Consider the following 20,839-nt stretch of genomic DNA (forward strand, 5'->3'; position numbering starts at 1 on the left):
GTGTTGCATGAATCTCTTTTTCAATTACAAAGAGATTAAGAAACAAAGATAACTGTGGGCCTTTTATCTACCTGTTTTGGTGGTTTCCTTGCGCAGTCACATGCCATTTGTTCTTGTCTGCACTTCTGGTATCTCTATCTGCACATACTTGTCCTTCAGAATGGGGATACCCTCGTTTCCTAATGAATCATGTCTCGTGAAACTACAGGTTTTCAGGTGCCCACATCTGGTGGTTTTAGGTCAAGGCTGTTTAGACTGATACTGCAAAAAATCAAGATGGTAGTAAGCAAACTGTTTTTGATACAAATCTACTTGATTGTGATGCACAGGTTTCATTGTAATCTATACAATGGATGCATAATATTGTTACATGCACCCCAGCTTTCTGAGCAGTGAGAATCCCAGGTTCTGTTTCGTTGGAATGAAGACACCTGATCTTACTGGCATTTTGTGGTATATTCTTTATTGTACACAGGTTGAGCACAGGGGAAGTTATAGCTTAACTCTAGCTGTCTCAAATTCACTGCTCCCATCAGATTTCTAGGGGAATTGCCAGCACAATCAAATTTCTTAAAGAGATAAATTCAACCCTCTGTCCTTCTCTCAGCCTTACTCAGGCTGATGCTTGTCTTTGACACAGAAATAAAATTAGCACATTCCACAACTGAGAGGAAGAAGGTCCTCTTCCCGAGAGCCTGCTTTCTTCCAGAAGGTTTTCTATTCATAAAAGCCCTATGGCAACAAATTGCCTGTACCTGGCCAGCTATTTTACACAACAGAGCCAGACAGGTTTGGCAGGGTTGACCTCTTAGGCAGTCCTTTTACTGCAACCATAAAATCATTAAATTGGAACAGTTCTTTAGCTCAAACCCCAGTCTCACTGCAATCTTAGTAAATAAATATATTATTATAATATTAAAATATATTTATTAAAATATACATTAAAATGCAATCTAATTATCATTTTAAATAATAAAATGTATATTTTGTGCTTATTAAAATAACATATAGTTCTTGCCATTTAGCAGCTAGTACGTAGTATAGGTGGTGAGCAACACTGTTCATTCTACCGTAAAAGAGCAGCAATGAGATACTTGTTTAATGTGGCATATGATATGTATAGAATGGTGTTTATAGACCTGGACTTCAAAATAATTTCCCCCTTGCAGTTATGCATGAAATATATATTTTTAGCAAAATGTATCCTGAAAACACATTTCTTGACATTTGAATGAAAAGTGAAAGGTTTACCTTAAAATATTCAAAACAGTTTTTAAATGGTTTGAGCAATGTTGACACCTGCTGATTTTATTGCAATCTTATATATGCTCCCAGTTGGCTGCATCACATGCATTTGTCTGCACTCTGACCTTCATCCTCTTTCCAGTTGTGTTTCTTCTTCACATTTTGCATCTTTCGTGCTTCATTGTTCTCTTGTTGAAGAATAGCACACATGTATTGTTATCAAAACTCATTTCAACTTTATCACAGTGTTGTTTTTCACTTAGCCACATTCCAGCTTGTTTGTGTGAATTAGCCTAACTGTTTAATATCCAGTTTCTGTGGGACTTCTCTACAGGAGCAGTTATTTTTATGCAACACCTATCACATGGATTTTCAGGTACCACCATAAACTGTCAAATATTTGTTTGTGGTACTGATTCTAGAGTCACTGTGGCCTCACCTGCACTGTACATTTAAAGCATTATCATACCACTTTAAGCAGTTGTGGCTTCCCCCAAAGTATCCTGGGAAGTATTATTTGTTAAAGGTGCCTAGAGTTGTTTAGAAGACTCCTATTCCCCACACAGAGCTAAAATGAACAGAGTTCCCTGGCAATAGGGGTTGATTTTTAAACTACCCTAGAATTGTAGCTCTGTGAGGGGAACAGAGGTCTCATAACAACACTCAGCAGCCTTAACAAACTACACTTCCCAAGATTTTAAAATAAATGGGAGCCATGATTGTTTAAAGTGATCTTACATAGCTTTAAATCTATAGTGCAGATAGGGCTATGTCATGTCTTGTACATAACATAGATGATTGACATAATCATCTACAAAAATGAACACATCATATATTTACACCCTTGCTTTTGTCTTGTGGTCCCTGTGACTGTTAGCTATCTTCTTTTTTCCTTTTGCTTCCTTTCTTGGCACTCTCTCTTGGCCATACTTGTTTATCCATCTTTAAAGTTGTTCTCTAACTTCCCTGTTCTGAATCCATTTGTCTTCAATATGTGTTCTTTAGTACTGTCAAAACTTTCAGGTATCATCTTTAAATATGTCAGTGACTCTTGACTCATAGTAACATGCAGAATTAAAAGTGTGTGCTCTTTTCTTCTTTTATCATAGTTCAATCCCATTGGCTTGTAGAGCGATGATTGAGCTGTCATTCAAACCTTCACCTTAGCCTAGTAATGCTATTACAATACAGAGCTCAAACCATGTGTACTCCAGTTTTGTCAGGGAAAATGCAACCTAGTAATTTACAAGGTAGTTCTCGTTTTCTTAACATGTTATCTACTGAGACTTAATATGAATGCACACAAAAAATACTTCGGGGGTTTATTAATGAAACCAAATATATCAATGCCACAACATTACCCAGTCTTCTGTCCCTTGAGATGAATAAACGATAGATATAAACTTATGATCACTCTCCACTGAGTGACATTTTCACATTCTCTCGCTTTGTATGTCTTAAGGCCACACCCAACTAGGGGGCTTTTTTCCAGGTGTATTCTGCAATGTGTCATTGACACAAGAATAGTGCATTCGTGGTAGATTTATAATGGACTGCTCACACATCAACCTCCTTTATTGGTTCTGTGATCATTCCCCAATGTACTCTTGTGCTATGGTTCACAAAAGTGAGACTAAAACACACACACACATCAGAACATTTGTAGTATGAAAAGTTAAATGATTTGTGCAGGAAGTTATGGGAAATGCACAAATTGGAAAGGAAGCAATATGACCACACCAATATTTTTGTAAAGGCAAACAGGATTAAAAGTGGGATGCTGGCATATAATCACCCTGATACCATCATGAACACAAATAATCATGAATGCACAGTAAGAAGGATGTCTGGAGGGGCTACTGGTGGCAATCATTTTATTCCTGTACTAGTGTTTGAGTATTCTGAGATTTGTTTTTCTCTTGATTTATAAAGCTTCTATTAACCTTTTTCTGATTGCTGGCATCTTTTCAGTAAAATTACTTTGGCATGTCCAGTTAAGGATTTTGAAGTGGCTTCAGATATATTAAAAGTACAAAGATATAATTCATAAGCTACTAGGAATCTTGTAAGCTATTAGGAATTTTCCGGGAGGGATCTAAGGATTGTGGAATAAGTATTTGTCTATACTATTTGTCTGGCAACTTTCAACCCTTATGTGACTGTTCCATCCTGAGAACGAAATGAGAAATTTTGTGGACTACTGAACACTGATTTTTCACAGCAGAACGGTGCAGTTAGTTAACCTCAGTGTCTCTCTAGTTGTGTTTCATTGGGGAACTAATCAGCAGTTGATGACTAAGGCTGCAGTCCTCAGCATACTTATGGGAGTACTATGGAAATCAATGGGAGCTATTTCTGAATCAACAGGTTAAAGTGCAGTGTGTGTCTGCATTCATGTGTGCACTTGCATATAGTATAAATGTGTACTTCTCATTAACTTCAGCTCTTTATCAATACAATGATTTGAGTTGCATGATGGGTATGTCCTGCCTGAAGTGAAAGAAAATTACATATTTGAAGCGGGATTAAAACAAGCATATCACAGAATTATGCTTTTGTTTCATAAATATATTCTTTAATTCTGTATTGTAAATGAAGGCCCTCATGAATGCATGCATGCATTGGTGTTTTTCACTGTCATTCCCAAACTTACTTACTTTTGCATTATATTGCAATTTGCTTTTTGAACACAACACCATGTTTTTGTTTTGTTCCATTCTGTTTTGAAACTGTTAGAAGCACCATAAGTTGGGGAAACAGTTTATGAATGGCAACAAACAGTGCCACTGTGAGTGTAGCTGAGTCCCCTGGCAGCATTGCTTGGAGGTGTTATTTCTAAACTGTTTGGCTAGCCACCCTTCACTCTTCGCAGCACTGGAAAAAAGAATGACCCTGTGGTCCCTGTATCATCAAAGAAGCTTCTTGGACATCCTTTCTTTCGGTGTTGGGAAGGCCGTAGGACAGCCAACTCAAATGCAGCACATCATTCTGAAAACAATGTCAGTTAACTGAACAAAGCATGCCTTGACTCATGCACTGTTCTTGAACCAGCTGGCTCAACCTTTTCAGAACTGAAAGTGAGATGCTCCAGGTGGCTCTATGATGACAATGTGATGTAGACACTTCTGGACTTTTTCTGCACCTCACTCCCAAATGGTATACCATGTTTCTGGGAGAAAGGCTGACACCAGTGCTAGGCAGATCTGTTCTCAGGTTTCCCTCCCAGATCATCACATTCCCCTCAACACTGAGGGTGAGAAGCTATTGCTTGCCCTTTAGTATTGGGAATATTACTCAGCAAGGCAGTGGGTCACAGGCTGTCTCCAGAACATTGTGACCAGGGTACCTGGTCTCCAAGAGGCTTAGTGTGGTATAGTGGTTAAGAGCGGTAGATTCGTAATCTGGGGAACCGGGTTCACGTCTCTGCTCCTCCACATGCAGCTGCTGGGTGACCTTGTGCTAGTCACACTTCTCTGAAGTCTGCCAGCCCCACTCACCTCACAAAGTGTTTATTGTGGGGGAGGAAGGGAAAGGAGAATGTTAGCCGCTTTGAGACTCCTTCGGGTAGAGATAAAGTGGGATATCAAATCCAAACTACTATTCTTCTTCTTCTTCTTCTTCTTCTTCTTCTTCTTCTTCTTCTTCTTCGTTGCAACCATCTGTCCTCCCTGGCCATCCATGCTCTATACTATGGCTTCTGGCATCCACTATTAGCAGAATAAGTGACTTATAATTACAGTACCCCTCTACTTACTGGGCTCCATGGCTCATAAAAACATGACCTCATATTTCTTACTGTCAGCATATTAGGTGACTTTGTGTGGATGCATATTGTTGACAGTGGATGATTATATTTGCACCATAGACTGAGCCAAAGCGTGCAGTGCAAGATGCAAGACTGAAGAGTATCCAGTTGCCAAAGAATCAGTCCATGTTGGTGGGTAATGAATAAAGATGCATATTCAGGAGTTTTGCATCCATTCACTTTTGCTGTGTGTTATATTTTGCAGCATGTTCTACATGCTCCAGTTAACAACTTGCTTTTATTAACTATAAGGTATGTATCCTTATTATGGCAATTATACCCCGCCTCTGCTGCAAAAAACCCCCCCACGTTTCCAGATCACATTAGTCCACTAGCAAACAAGGCAAAATTAATGTACAGTTCTGGGAATGGAATTACAATTGAGAGAAAAGAAACACTGCCCTGTCAATCTTATTTCTTTAGTGCCAACTCCTGCCAAAAGGCAGCCATCCCAGAATAAGACAGGAGGATGTTATGGATTAGCTAGATTAAGAAAGATAACATAAAAACTAGGCTAATTGTCTGATCCGCAGCCCAGTTATTTTGATTAAGAGCTGATAATAGCACAATTGATTTCACTGATGTTAAATCACTTAAATCAAATTATTGAGGGCCGACTTAATTGTGGATTCAGGCTCTTAATACTTCGTATAGTGAACTGTTATACAGAAATTACAACAAACTTTTTTTTAAAAAATGGATTTAACATTATTGTAATTGCACATGTGATATGGACAGTGTGATGGCTACTCACGTTTGGGATCATGGGCAAGAACTGTTTCCTTCCAGCTCTTTAGGATAGGACCTATTTAATAGTGGAACTGATATACCTGGATGCACCAGTGCTGCAGGAGGTGGGTGAGAAATCTACACAGAACCCTTTGCCCAGCAGTGGGGATATAATTGACATATGTGCCCCATTAACACATATAGTGCACATATCAAATTTTCAGTCAACTTTAAATCACAGACTTAACTGCCCCCTTCCTCCAGCTTTGAGAGCTTCCCACCTGCCCACCCTCAAGTTAGAGCCTTCACTGAGAAATCTTTTTCTCTCAACCTGATTGGCACTTGGTTGGGGTTTTTGGATTTTTTGCCTTTCCCCTCAGTGAAATTATGGCTTTCATTTGTTAGACTGAAGAACATTGTTTGTATGAGGGAAGAAATGGCATTGATCGGGATCAACATAGTATGGGGGAGCAGAAGGGGCCTGAAGGGAGGATTGACCACGGCAAACCCAAGCGTGGGTCCAGTAGCTGCCTGGTTGGAATCTGCACCCTGGTCCCCCAGTGAGACCTGGCTTGCTTCACTTGCACCACAGCAAAGTTCAACACAGGCCAACTCCTGTTGTACAGCTTTGGAGTGATCCAGACGCAGCGGATCTATTCCATCAACATGGCGCTTCTGGAATGATGAACTTATCCAGGGACCCAATGCCATGCCAACCCTTGCCCTGATTGCTGCTGTCGATAAAGATTTGGTTACATTGCTGCTTTCATGGGTCTCATAATGTGCCTGCCTGGGCAAAAACTGTTGAAAACAATTAAGAGCATTTAAAGATAATTAAAATTAAGAGTAAAAAGAATTAAATATGTCAGCCTCTGTGTGTCTGGATATGTTTGCCTGAACAAAAATGCTTTAAGCATTTACTATAATAACTGTGAAAGCAAGATCACTAAGAGCACAATTCTATTCAGAAGTCAGCCTCATTGAGTCCAGTGAAGCTTAGACTGAGTGGGCTTTACATGTAAGTAAACTAACATAATAAAAAGGAGAAATGTTGCTAGATAACTGAATCATGATAAGAGGGGTTTGTGGTGCTTTAAGAAACACTTTTTAAGAAAAGTGAACTTCTTTACATGTTAGGTAAAGGTAAAGGTACCCCTGCCCGTACGGGCCAGTCGTGTCCGACTCTAGGGTTGTGTGCCCATCTCACTTAAGAGGCCGGGGGCCAGCGCTGTCTGGAGACACTTCTGGGTCACGTGACCAGCATGACGAAGCTGCTCTGGCGAGCCAGCACCAGCGCAGCACATGGAAACGCCGTTTACCTTCCCGCTATAAAGCGGTACCTATTTATCTACTTGCACTTAGGGGTGCTTTCGAACTGCTAGGTGGGCAGGAGCTGGGACCGAAAGACGGGAGCTCACCCCGCCGCGGGGTTTCGAACTGCCGACCATGCGATCGGCAAGCCCTAGGCACTGAGGTTTTACCCACAGCACCACCCGCGTCCCTTCATGTTAAGCGATATCCAACTCTGGCATCCTTCTTGTACAACAGACCTCTGCTTGCACAAATGGGACTTGCCCTTCCTCTACTTCCCTTGAATGGGAGTTTGGGGGTGGTTGCTGTATCATTTTTTTCAATTCAAGTTAATTTTGAAAAGTTTGACAGTTTACCTTTTCCAGTGCTTTCTTCTCCTACAGAACCTCACAGGACTTTTAAGAATGAAGTAATTAACAATGCAATTATTTATGACTTGGGTTCTGAACCTCTGACCTATCTGGCAGCAAGTCAAGTCCAAAGTTCAAAGACCAGGGGTCAGTCCATGGAAACAAAGTCCAAAGGTCAGGAAATGCAGTCCGGGGTCAGTCCAAGTAAGCAAAATATGACGTCTAGCAGTCAGGATACAGTCCAGAGTAAAACTCAAAGCACAGTCCCATAGAAGTCCAGGAGCATCAAAGCAAATCTCCATCAATCTGGGTAGTTGAGCAGACATAGCACCTCAGCTGTGCTTCCCTTTGGTACTTTGCATGCTGATTGCAGCATCTGGGCTTGATGAGGCGTATGACCCTCACCTGTTCTAAGTGTACTTCAGCTGAAGAATCACACACCTCCTCCCAGGAGTAGCAAGTCCCACCTGGCCAGCTAGTGAGCTGGACTATGGGTCCTTGCCTGCTTCAGTCTCCTGGAGCACCCCTCCAGCTGCTCCCTATACCTCAGATCCTGCTGTGTTTGTGGAGATAGGGGCCCCTCTGGCTCTGGTGATGTGTCCTGCTGCTCTGGTTCCTGTGCACTGACCACCATCTTCCATCACCCTGTGAGTACTTCCTCCCCCATCCCCTGCTTGCCCTGGTGTGTCCCAGCCCCAGCTACACCCCTCACCGGGATCCTCTTCCTCCTCCCTGTTGTCCTGCCAGTTCATGAAACTTGGTTCATCCATTCTATATTTTGTTCTTATCATTAGTAAACCAATAAGCACTGTCTCTTTCCATTTCTAAATACAGCCTTTTGCACTTTTGCTCTTGAGGGACAGATATGCTGCTGTAGTGAATTTCTTGCGTTGGCAGGAGGTTGGGCTAGATGACCTTTGATGTCCCTTCTAACTATTTGTGGCTGGCAAATGTTTGTTTGTTTGTTTGTTTGTATGGAACATTTGACATAATAATAAATTTTTATTTATATCCCACCCTCCCCAGCCGAAGCCAGGCTCAGAGCTGCTAACAACAGTAAAGTAATACACCATTCTAAAATCAATTCATTCTAAAATCATTTCAAAATCAAATTAATGGCAACCATTGAGCTAGAGTTCTGTGAGGATTACCAAAGGAGGGGGTCAGGCTGTGCCTTGGCCAAAGGCCTGGTGGAACAGCTCTGTCTTGCAGGCCCTGCGGAAAGATGTCAAGTCCCGCAGGGCCCTAGTCTCTTGTGACAGAGCATTCCACCAGATCGGAGCCACAGCCAAAAAAGCCCTGGCTCTGGTTGAGGCCAGCCTAACCTCACTGTGGCCTGGAACCTCCAAGATGTTTTTGTTTGAAGACCTTTTCAACCTTCACTTTCCTTCACTTTCCAAGACCACTTACCACTGTCAACATACAGTATACAGTATTAAAATCATTAAATAATAATAATAATACAACAAATACAGAAACATGGCAGCAGATCAAGAGTTAAAACTACCAGTAAACACAAACATGTTAACCCAATAAATCCTGGAACAGCAAAACAGTTTTTATTTAGTGCATAAAGACCATCAAGTTTGGTGCCAAGTCAATACATAAGGGAGGAAATGTTCCGCAAGAGAAGTTTTGCCACTTAACACCTAGTAGACATCCATCTCACCTCTAAGAGCAGGAACACCAGAAGCAGGGCCTCCAACAAAAAGATTAACAAGCAGGTAGGTTCGTAAGTGAGCAGGCAAAAACCTGGTACTAGCACAGATGTGGGGAACTTTGGACCCTTCAGATGCAATTCCCATTGGCCCCAGCAAGTATGGCTAATTGCTAAGGGTGATGGAAGTTGTAGTTCAGCAACATCTGGAGGGCCAAAGGTCCACCACACCTGTTCTAGTTCATTGAGGACTTTACAATTTTAAACCAGTAAGTTGAGCTGAGCCTGGCAGCTGCAAAAATCTGTAAGTATTGTCTCTGGATATGCTCTTTTCTATATAGTCCAGTGATCCTTATCCTTGTGAGTTTAAGCCAGTAGATGTTTCCAAATAGTCTTGAAAGATAGTTCCACTTAAAAGCATTCCAGTAGCTTAACTTGGATATTCCTATGGTGACTGTGAATTGTTAGGTCACCTTTTCTAAGAATGGTGATAAATGAACTGTGCATAACAACTGAGACTACTTAAAGGGGAGTAAATAAATCCCAATGAATGTGTCTAATAATAGACAGCACTATCTTTATAATCGTAGCTGCACACATTCTGCACAATTACCGTAAATAATAATAATAGGGCCAGGCCAAGACATTTTATTCTCTGTGGTGAAGCACTAGGTGGTGTCTCTCCCACCACCAGTAGCCCATTCTGAGTGCAAAAGACTGCCAGTTGAATCTTACTCTGACACTGGTACAGCATGCTTTATTGCACCTAAGGCCATAGGCTAACTTAAGAGGTTCAAGGTAGATCATGTGACAAATACAGCTCTGTCCATTCCATGCCCCTCAGCAACTACCACCTGAGGCAGTTGCCTTAATCTGCCTAATGGTAGGATCAGCCCTCATTTAGAAGAAAGAAAGTTAAACAGACAGAATTGCAGAGAAATGGGATATTCTGTACTCCTTAGCACAATATGTAATGCAGGTCAGTGTCCTCAGTTGCATCATTACTATTTTTTAAAAAGTGGAAAACAATCTGAGAAATTGAGAAAATGAGGTTTTTAAACTGTGGTCTAGAGTGAACGTTAATTGCTGGCACTTTAATAAAAATACACATATTCTGAGGTTCGCTGTACAGCCAGGCATTGTAAGAAGAAATTGTCAGCAAAGGAAAAGAATGTTACAGTCCAAAGGACTTGTACAGTTGGGTTACAGCACTGGTTGGAAATCATACCTTTAAAGTATTTTTGTTGCAATCTTAGATATATTAGCGATTCACAGGAGCAAGCTCTTCCAACCTATAACTCTGTATATCTGATTCCAAGCACTACCTATAAGTGCAAAATATAAAATAAAATAGAAATCGTGAGACGCATCCATGTTCTCAGTTCTGGGTCCCATTTGTTCTCCTGTGATCAAGAAACCCTATGCTACACAAGCCTTTTGAACAGTCCTTTTGATCGCTTCCTCTCTATATACCCTTTCAACAATTACATAGCGAGATCTCATTATAATTCATAAATAATGTGGTGTGTTAGGTCACATCAGTGTAGAACTTTAAGTAAAGAAACTGGGACATGGCAACCTTCAAGGTAGAGCTCCTGCAGAGGCACAGTAGCACATTAATCTCTGGTGCTTTTTATTATTTCTTTTTCACCTCCCCATACAATTGGCATACCTACAGTCAGAAAGAACCTGAGAATGTAAGTAAAAATTCAGCAACCCTCACCATTCTTACAGGGTTTAATTTCTCTCACACCTCTTTGTGTAAGAATGGGCCAATCAAAATGACATTGTAAAGGGAAGTAAGCAGGATTGAAAAGCGTGTTAATTCATCTTCTGTCACCAACGAGAGCAGAGTTCAAACCAATCCAGAGAGACAAAAAAGGGCTTTCTGTGTGCGTGCTAAATGTGTAAAGTTGTCAAGAAAGAATTAGTTCAAACAAGCCTGGCCTATTTCCAGGCTATAAATGTACTCCTCTCGTAACTGCATGGCCTTTTCATTTTTAAATGAAGAGCACATGTATTGTAAGAAACAGAGATGGTTAGGATGTCATTAGTAGAGCTGAAAAGATGTCGAAGAAAAGATAAGAGCTCCTTCCCCCCCAAAATACAAACCACTATATTGCACAGAAAGTACAATTGTATGAATAGGCACTTTCACATGAAATAACTGTCCCAGAGTTTGACGAGGACCTTTTAGCCATTCCCTTTCTATGCGTTTGTTTTAACCCCCACCCCCTACAAGGAGATTTTCCTCTAGTCATTAGAAGATTGATGTTGGGAAGAAAGAATCAAGCCAATACTGTGTGTTGCTTTCAATTCCCTGCTACATTGTTTAGGTTACCCTTAAAATTATATTTTACCACTTATCTTGGTTTAGCAATATCTAAGCTCATAGATTTGTGACTGCTATTGCAATTATTTTTTCCCCAATAGACACAATTCTACAGTCATGTGTATACTCTGCAAGCTACACTTGTTTCAGAGGTGTCAAATGCAAATGTTTAGTACTTTATGTCTGTAAATATGGTATTCAGTTACACAGATAATTTCTGAAGTAGTTTGGTTATACCAATGGCCTGAACAAGCTAGCATGTTTTAATGGTTAGCCTGGAATTTGATATTCTTAAAGCTTGAATAGGTGATACTGAAAAAGCTATTATTTTTCTGAACATTCTGTAACAATGGAAGCTTGCTTCTTGAGGTTGCTGTGAAACTGATGGTAAGGCAGCACTCCTAAGGGATTTACTTTCATGTTATAAACATGGTTAGGACCAGGGTGCATGTTTAAGGATACTAAGATCCATTTTAAATTAATATGAAAATATGACTTGATAGGAACATATTGAACTGGCTTAGACAAAGTCATTGTCCATGAATCTCAGTACTATGTCTGCTAACAGGCAAACCCCCTCTGGGTTTCTGACAGGGGTTTATGCCAGTCCTACGTGGAGATGATGGGGGTTGGACCTGAGATAAGGATAGCATGTGTTCTGCCCATTAGTTAGGGCTCTTCACCAAGTATACCATATAACTCATGGGTAGGCAAACTAAGGCTCAGAGGCCGGATCTGGCCCAATCGCCTTCTGAATCTGGCCCGTGGACGGTCCGGGAATCAGCTTGTTTTTACATGAGTAGAATATTTGCTTTTATTTAAAATGCATCTCTGAGCATAGGAATTCATTCATTATTATTATTTTTTCAAAATATAGTCCAGCCCCCCCCCCCCAAGGTCTGAGGGACCGTGGACCGGGCCCCCTGCTGAAAAAGTTTGCTGACCCCTAATAATACTGATAAATTTCTAAAACCTGGGAGTGCCTTCATCATTGGCAAACCACAACATGCATGTTCTCCTTCAACCTTTCACTAAAGTGAGACAAAATAATAGACGAATTCTGAAAAATAAACGCAGCCATTGCTCACATATTCATCAAAGGAAAGGCACCCCATGTGATGATTTGGGGTCAATTTTGCTACTGGCCCTTCCACAGGCATCTCATTGGCCACTGTGAAAACAGGATGTCGGACTAGGAGGTTCTTCTTATGTCCTAGGCACCTCTCAGGCTCTAAGCCTTGGATGTCCATTCGTTTTCAAAGATGTTTATAGGGAGGAAGTCTTCACATGATCAACTGATTGTGCTCCGGCTTCCATGCAGTTAGGATGCCTCTGCAACTGGGATTCTCAGTCTCATACAATGCAAGCAATTATTCACTCACAGGCTTCGTCTCTGTAGAAATCTGTACCAACACATGAATGCCTGGGGTGAATGACATGCATGGCACTAAGGACTGGGCCATTGCTGTGTGTCCTCCCCTCACTCCCTAGTAATTAAGTGCAGCCCCTTTATGCAATTAACATGTGAACTCTCATTAAATCCATGTGCACAACTAAGTGATAGGAACGGTCACCACCACAAAACAAAGTTTCCTCTTCCCTGCAACATAGTGAGGAACAGTGAGTGTCTGCTTTTTATCAGTGTCACAGTCATGATGAGGGGAGCTGTTATCATGTATATGTACATGTGCAGGTAAAGATGACAACCTCCTTTTAAACACTAGCTGTCTTCTCCCTCTTCTTTTTACTTTACTCATGTAGCCTAGTTCTTTCCTTCTATATTTTCAGAAATCATTTCTTTTTAACCACTGTATAAAAATGCATTCAAGTTGAACATTTATGTCCCCTGAAAGGTGTAGCCTAATTTATTTGAAGAGATAGGCTGTAATCAAAATCCATTTGTAAATAAAAGAGTAGGTAGGCTTTTCATAAAGGAAGAAAAACCCCCACCAAACTCAAAAGGTTGCCATAGCAATTCATGGAACCTACAGATGATTATGGAATGAGGAACCTTGTTTAATTCTCTTGCAAATACATACTTGCATCAATGGAAGAAAGATTCTTTGAGCATGCATTTCTGAGCCTCCCTAGCTTTACTCTTAAGCACTTCCATAGGCCAGTTAGCACTGAGAACAGTGCACGGTTCCTCAAGATTTACAAGAAACAATAGGAAAGCATGTCAACCACATCATTTGGATAGAGGCTGTTCTCATTGTCTGCAATGAATTCAGTGGTGCTGTAACATTAAAAGTAGCCAGTTTTTAAATTTACAATCTGGGGGTTTTCTTGTGAGAACCAATAGCTCCTAGCTTGTTACTATGTGTCCTTGTCTAAATATGAATGGATTCCCATGTACCTGTGTACCCAACTGACATCTGTACTTTGGGGGCTTAATCTCAGAGTCACAGCTAGGGATGGAGGAGAAATTCAATTCAAAGCATTTAAAGCCAAATCTAGCAAATCCACATTTTCCAAAACAATCTGCATACGAAAACACAGCCCTCTTTCAAAATTTGTGCTTAATTTTGTGATACAATTCTATATTATTATTATTATTATTATTATTATTATTATTATTATTACTCCCCACCCATCAGCCACTCTGGGCAGCATACAGCATATATAAAAACATAGTAAAACATCAAACATTAAAAACTTCCCGATACAAGGCTGCCTGAACAATGTTTTCTAAAAATGCACATATTAGAGGAAAGTGTGCATAAAAATGAAGATATTAGTGAAAATAACATACAATGATACATTATATTTGGGAAAGTTGCTTGCAAAAACGCATATAAAATGTGTTTTTAAGGGAAATTTACACAAAAATGCTGATCATTTTTCATGAGAATTTGTTTTTTTAAAAAAATCACAAATTACTGCAAAATGTGGAGAACAGAATTTAAAATTTGGAGAGTGATAAAGTAAGAGAACCAAAATTGACAGTTCTTTCTATCCCTAGTCACAGCACATTAGGAGACAAGTTACACTTAGTTATTGTTATTATTTATTGTATTTCATATCCACCCTTACCAGGACTCAATGTGGGTTACAGTGTATAAAAAACAGAATACAATTAGAATAATAAAATGCAGTCCTACCCATAAGCCCAAAACAATACTGCCACACAACACATCACAGGGGGATACCAAAATCAATTCTTCAGTTATGTAAAGGTAAAGAGGTGCATCATCAGCAAACTGATGCAAGTTATAAAGAGAAAGAGCCAGATGCAACTCTATGAGGAGGGAGTTCCACATTACTGGGTCCATCACTGACAAGGCCCTGACACTTATACCTTGAGGAATTAGTAACCTGCAAAGAGACCAAGGCTTGGAATCAAATAATTTACTGTTCATTACAAAATAGAAATGGGTTCCTTAGGATGCTAAGATGAGCTAGAAGGCAGCATTCAAGAAGCAATATAGAGATTAACAGAGCAAGCCTATAGAAAACTGGTACCTCTGTTCCAATCTCTATACAGGAAGAATTTAGCTCATACCACCCTTTTTGCTGGCTGAGTTTCACCAGTTTACTAGGTTATGGGACTGAGCTGGATATGTCTCTCCTTACACCATCCTGCCCCTACCACACCCATACAGTCCATACACTTAAGAGCTCAATACAGTATATACCTATACAGTGGTACCTCGGGTTAAGAACTTAATTCGTTCTGGAGGTCCGTTCTTAACCTTAAACTGTTCTTAACCTGAAGCACCACTTTAGCTAATAGGGCCTCCCGCTGCTGCCGCGCCACTGCCACACAATTTCTGTTTTCATCCTGAAGCAAAGTTCTTAACCCGAGGTACTATTTCTGCGTTAGCGGAGTCTGTAACCTGAAGCGTCTGTAACCCAAGGTACCACTGTACAGAGAAAATACTGTTTTTTTGTATGCACCTTACTCTCATTTGAGATGTATTATTTTGTTTTTTATTTTGTTTTTTATTGTGTTTCTTTTATGATATTGTAATTATACATTGTGTGAGTGGTTGCCACACTTTTGTACACTGCTCTCGAATCTTCAGATGATGGGTGGTTAAGAAATATTTCAAATAAATAAATAAAAGTGACTCTTGGTTATTTAGAAGTTTCCACTGATATGGAAATATTCACAGATTCCAAGTGCTTCCAGCGATTTAGTATGAATGATGACATCAAAACACAACTGAAATATATTTGCAATAGACTTTGTATTATTTGTCAGTTAATCATCATATCAGAGAGCTGAATGGCATTCAGCTAAGGAGTTTAGCTGACAAAACCAGCAGCAGCACAAATTCCAAAAGCAAACCTTCCTCTGGAAGATGTTCTTGTAGTTATGAATAATCATTATGTTTGAAGAAATTCAGAAGTAAAAGAGTAATTAATAAAAAAGGGATAAAATGGCAATGATGGTTATTCATACCTAAGTACTGTTTGACCAGCTGTGTGTGTGAATGGCACTTTCAAGACAGTGAATAAAGTAAAACAAAACATGCTCTATAATTATTTCGTTGGAATATTTTGCTCTATTATAACCTAGCCTTTAAACATCCAGCTTTATTGCAATCATAAGCTTAGTATTAAGTCCTAAAATGAAAATATTTGTATTAAAAGAACTACAGGGGAGGAGAGAGAGAGAAGTTACAGGAGGTGAAGACAGAAGGCCACCAAGTCAAACTGGCAAAGAAATGATATGACACATAATTAGTAATGGATTTACTGAAAAAGAGAAAATGCTAGAAAACAAGAGAACAACAGAGAGAGACAGAGAGAGAGAGAGAGAGAGAGAGAGAGAGAGAGAGAGAGAGAGAGAAGGGGGGAAGTATGAGAAAGGAAATAAATGTAATGGTTTCTTAGCTTTACAGACCCTCCAAGTGTCCCTAGATTCTAGGGACAGTCCCAGAATTACAGAAGCCATCCCAGTTTCTGATTTGATCCTGGAATGTCCTGCTTTTCCTTGTTGTTATTGTTTAGTCGTTTAGTCGTGTCCGACTCTTCGTGACCCCATGGACCAGAGCACACCAGGCACTCCTGTCTTCCACTGCCTCCCGCAGTTTGGTCAGACTCATGTTTGTAGCTTCAAGAACACTGTCCAACCATCTCATCCTCTGTCATCCCCTTCTCCTTGTGCCCTCCATCTTTCCCAACATCAGGGTCTTTTCCAGGGAGCCTTCTCTTCTCATGAGGCGGTCAAAGTATTGGAGCCTCAGCTTCAGGATCTGTCCTTCCAGTGAGCACTCAGGGCTGATTTCCTTCAGAATGGAGAGGTTTGATCTTCTTGCAGTCCATAGGACTCTCAAGAGTCTCCTCCAGCACCATAATTCAAAAGCATCAATTCTTCGCCGATCAGCCTTCTTTATGGTCCAGCTCTCACTTCCATGCTTTTCCTTAGGACGTCCCTATTTTCATCAGAGGGTAAGAATTTATGTGACTCCTGAGCCAAGGAGATAAGTAACTATAGAACCTTTAGAAGACATCTGAAAGCAGCCGTGAATAGAGAAGTTTTTTATTTTTTAACATTTTGTTATGTTTTTATATTTGTTAGAAGTCACCTAGAGTAGCAGGGTATAAGTATAATAATAATAATGGAATGGGACGTCCCTATTTTCATTTCAGTAATGTTGAAAGGTATAGCTTTAGTGTATCCTTAGAAGGTCCAAAGTAACAAAATACGTACTTTCAGTATTCTAAAAGTTCCAAAGCAACACTCCTGCTTACTGTAAAAAAATAGATACATAATCCAAAATATATAGGTTGAAATTAGTGATGACAGTTCATTATGAGCAGAGCCCAGTATCTTTCAAGCATCCAACTCACTCCGTGTCTCCGCTCTACCCCACACCCTACCCCAAGCAACCTTGCACTTGTGAAGAGGGCGACAACAGCAGTTGGCAGGAGGGGGTAGAGTAACAGCAGAGGCTTTCCCAAGCATGCTCAGAAGTGTCTGTTATCTATAGCTTGCCTGGGAAGTTTCTAATGGCTTCCAGGTCAGTGATTGTGTAAAGGGAGAGCTTGGAGAGCTCTCTGGACCTTGGGATTTCTGTGAAATCTTGGTATTCCTTCATATTTTGAATAATATTGGGAAGACCCTCAGCTAATTCCAGGAACTCATGTAACACTAGTGAAAAGGGTTGTGTTTTGTTTTAAAATTTAAAGCTTTCAAGTCATTGTTTGAAAACCCCCAATTGAACAGTGCATTTATATCTGTGGTGACTTCATAGGAAAATACAGTGGTGCCTCGCAAGACGAAAATAATCCGTTCCGCGAGTCTCTTCGTCTAGCGTTTTTTTTGTCTTGCGAAGCAACCCTATTAGCGGATTAGCGCTATTAGCGGTTTAGCGGCTATTAAAGGCTTAGCGGTTTAGCAGCTAAAAGGCTATTAGCGGCTTAGCAGCTTAGAAAAAGGGGGGAAAGCGAAAAAAATCGCAAGACTCGCAAGACTTTTTCGTTTTGCGAAGCAAGCTCATAGGGAAATTCGTCTTGCGAAGCGCATCGAAAAACGGAAAACCCTTTCATCTAGCGGGTTTTTTGTCTTGCGAGGCATTCATCTTGCGGGGCACCACTGTATGTTTCATTGTTATTCTCGATATTTGCGAACTTCAGGGGTGAATGCTGATCCTCATGTGGTCATTTTGTTGTAGGTCCCACTTGCATATGTCTATTTTTCTATTTCACTGCTTTGACTACAACTCTGCACATAACTTGCTTGAATTCCATGGAGCGTAATGGTGTATTTTGGGAACTAAGGCTCTGGCTGATCACTTATTTTTAAGATGGCCTTAGTGTTTTACAAAGTGCTTTTAACAACTTGCCTATTTAACATATTCCTGTTATGTTGATAGCAGAAAGCAGATATACATACCTTATCAGCTACACATTTTCTTTACATTTACGTTTGTTATGTTTCTCCCTGCATTTATTCATTGTAGCCTGACAATTTTTTAGTATCAAGAGCTAGCAGAGGTGCCTCTCTGGATTCACTTTATAGTTCTACTTACTGAGCTTTAAGTGTCTCTGACATTTTTCTTTCAATTCTCAATGGGATGAATGTCACACCATTAAGCAGTCTCTAGAATATTTTAAAGGTTCTTTTAATAGTTTGTTTGGGCTATTTGCTCCTAATGGATTCATTGAGCATATTTGTGGGAACCATAAAATGGTCCTTTTGCTGTGAGTGTGGGCAGTTGTGATTCTGCAGACCAATGAAATGTTGGCTGCTTGAGCAGACAGGCTTCTCCAATATAGCTGTCGATTTAGCTCAGACAGTGATCCATTTTCAGTTTGCCTGGAAAGGGTTCAGATTAACAATATGGGTGACTCGAGGTGCTTGGTCTGATAAGTGCCACATTGCTTCAGTAGAGAATGCTTTATTGTGGCTCTAATTTTTACTCTGAAAAATGAAACAGTTGCATAGCTAACAAAATATGTATGCACTGTAACACACAAATGTTGTACAGTGGTACCTCAATCTAAGAACAGTCCTGTTAACAAATGATTCGGGCAACGCACTCCGCAAAACCAGAAGTTGGTGTTCCAGCTAGCAAACTTTGCCCCAGAAGACAAACAGAAGGCGAATGGTGGAGGGGTACCGGCGGCGGGAGGCCTCATTAGGGAAAGCGCACCTCGGTTTAAGAACACTTTTGGCTTAAGAACGGACCTCCAGAATGAATTAAGTTCATAAACAGAGGTACCACTATACTTTATTTAGGAAAGGTGTTTCCTGATGACCTCTCCTCCTATTTTCTTTACTTTTAGATTCAAGAAAACGGAGCACTCTCCCCAGTAGACTCAGACTCCACCCCCAAAAGGAGGGCCATTTATTCAGTCATACAGCAGTCACAAATTTTGTGAAGCGGATATTCTATGCTTCTCCTGACAATCATTTAGAGCTTAGTCTATCATGTGTTTCTTCTACTGCAGATTCTGTTGCCCTGTGAGGCAGTTTCCCATTTGATCCTTAGAGACCCTTTTGAGTATCCTCCTTGAGGGATATAAGAAATCCATTATGGAACAGGTGGCCATATATCTGAATGTCGTAATATCTCTTAGATCTGTTATGAATGTTAGCTTCTAATTTACCACCGTTGTTCTGTATATTATATATTTTGCAATTTCTTTAATGATTGGTTGGCTGTAATAAATATTTGGTTAATTTAAGAAAATGAAAAATACGGTCTATCAATGGAATAAACAAGTTTTATTTTATTAATCACTTGCCTTTTAACTGATTCATAGGTGGCTCATCCAAAATACATGTGCATAATGTTGCTTGATCTTTCAGTGCCTTTCACCATGGTGTCCTCCTAGATATCATGTAAGGCATCCAGTCTTTACCCAAGCTCTTTCTCCTCCTTTTCAATAATTTCTTCCTGAAATGGCTGCAGTCAGCCAACAAAAGAGAGTCAAAGGAAAAGCTGATCTGTCCATTCTCTCCTGTTCCCTGAATTGTCTGATCTTGTTCTCTCCTTCCTTGCTTGGTTTCTGCCCAGAAATGGCTGCTGCCAATCAACAAAGCACAAACAAGCGAGGAAGTACGGAAATGTGCAAACTCCAGATGTTCAGATATATGAATCTGTGGAGTGTATAGTGAGATTTGGGCATGATTCTTTACATATGGATACGTGAATTTTCATATAGCGAGTGGGCAGATAGCAAGACCCGCATGTATATTCTAACAAATTGTTATGAAGTACAGTAGTACCTCAGTTTACGAACAGTCCTGTTTACGAACTATTTGGTTTACAAACTCCGCAAAACCAGAAGTAGTGTTCCGGTTTGCGAACTCTACCTCAGGCTATGAATGGAAGCCTATGAATGGTGGAAGGGCACCAGCGGTGGGAGGCCTCATTAGGGAAAGCACGCCTCAGTTTAAGAACGGATTTGGTTTAAGAACAGACCAGGAACAGATTAAATTCGTAACCAAGGTACCACTATATTCCCAAAATTTCAACCAAAGGCAAAATGCACAGTCATTTACCAGATGTGGCTATCAGAAAACAGGAATGGTTTCCAGCAAATAGAAACAACGTACCATTGGATATTTGAATATAACACTTATAAAATGTACTCATTTAATTCTTAGGCTTCTTACAGATAGGCGGCTCCTTGTACTAATAAATCATTGCTCTTCCATTGTAAGCAGAATGTGGGATAGCAATTGACTTTCTACCCTGTATTCTGCTTTTTCTACATGTTTATCCTTCTATGTACTCTCTGCACCAGTGGGCATGTCAGAACAGGTGTAGGCTGGAAAGGGAAAGATCCAATTCACCTGCGTGGCCATATGGGGCTGGGGTGGGGAATTTGAATGATCTCTAAAAGGATAATTGTTTACTTATTGCTAAGTGCTTATTCGTTCATGTGTGCTTGCCTATTACTAGTCATAAAATTCCCCAAAGCAGTGTTTAACATTTGTTTTGAATCAGAGG

The 20,839-nt window shown here is 40.3% G+C and overlaps 1 long non-coding RNA gene across 2 annotated transcripts in view; it reads right to left on the reverse strand.

Moving 5' to 3' along the window:
- Positions 1-19,593: 19,593 nt before the first annotated feature.
- Positions 19,594-20,839, reverse strand: part of LOC308471365 — a 6,372-nt gene continuing 5,126 nt past the window's right edge. For both annotated transcript variants that reach the window (XR_013982919.1, XR_013982920.1), the window contains one exon: positions 19,594-19,909. This is a non-coding gene — a long non-coding RNA (uncharacterized lncRNA). The remainder of the gene's footprint in view (positions 19,910-20,839) is intronic.

Source organism: Podarcis pityusensis, assembly GCF_964106645.2.
Source record: "Podarcis pityusensis genome assembly, chromosome: 2".
NCBI lineage: Eukaryota > Metazoa > Chordata > Lepidosauria > Squamata > Lacertidae > Podarcis > Podarcis pityusensis.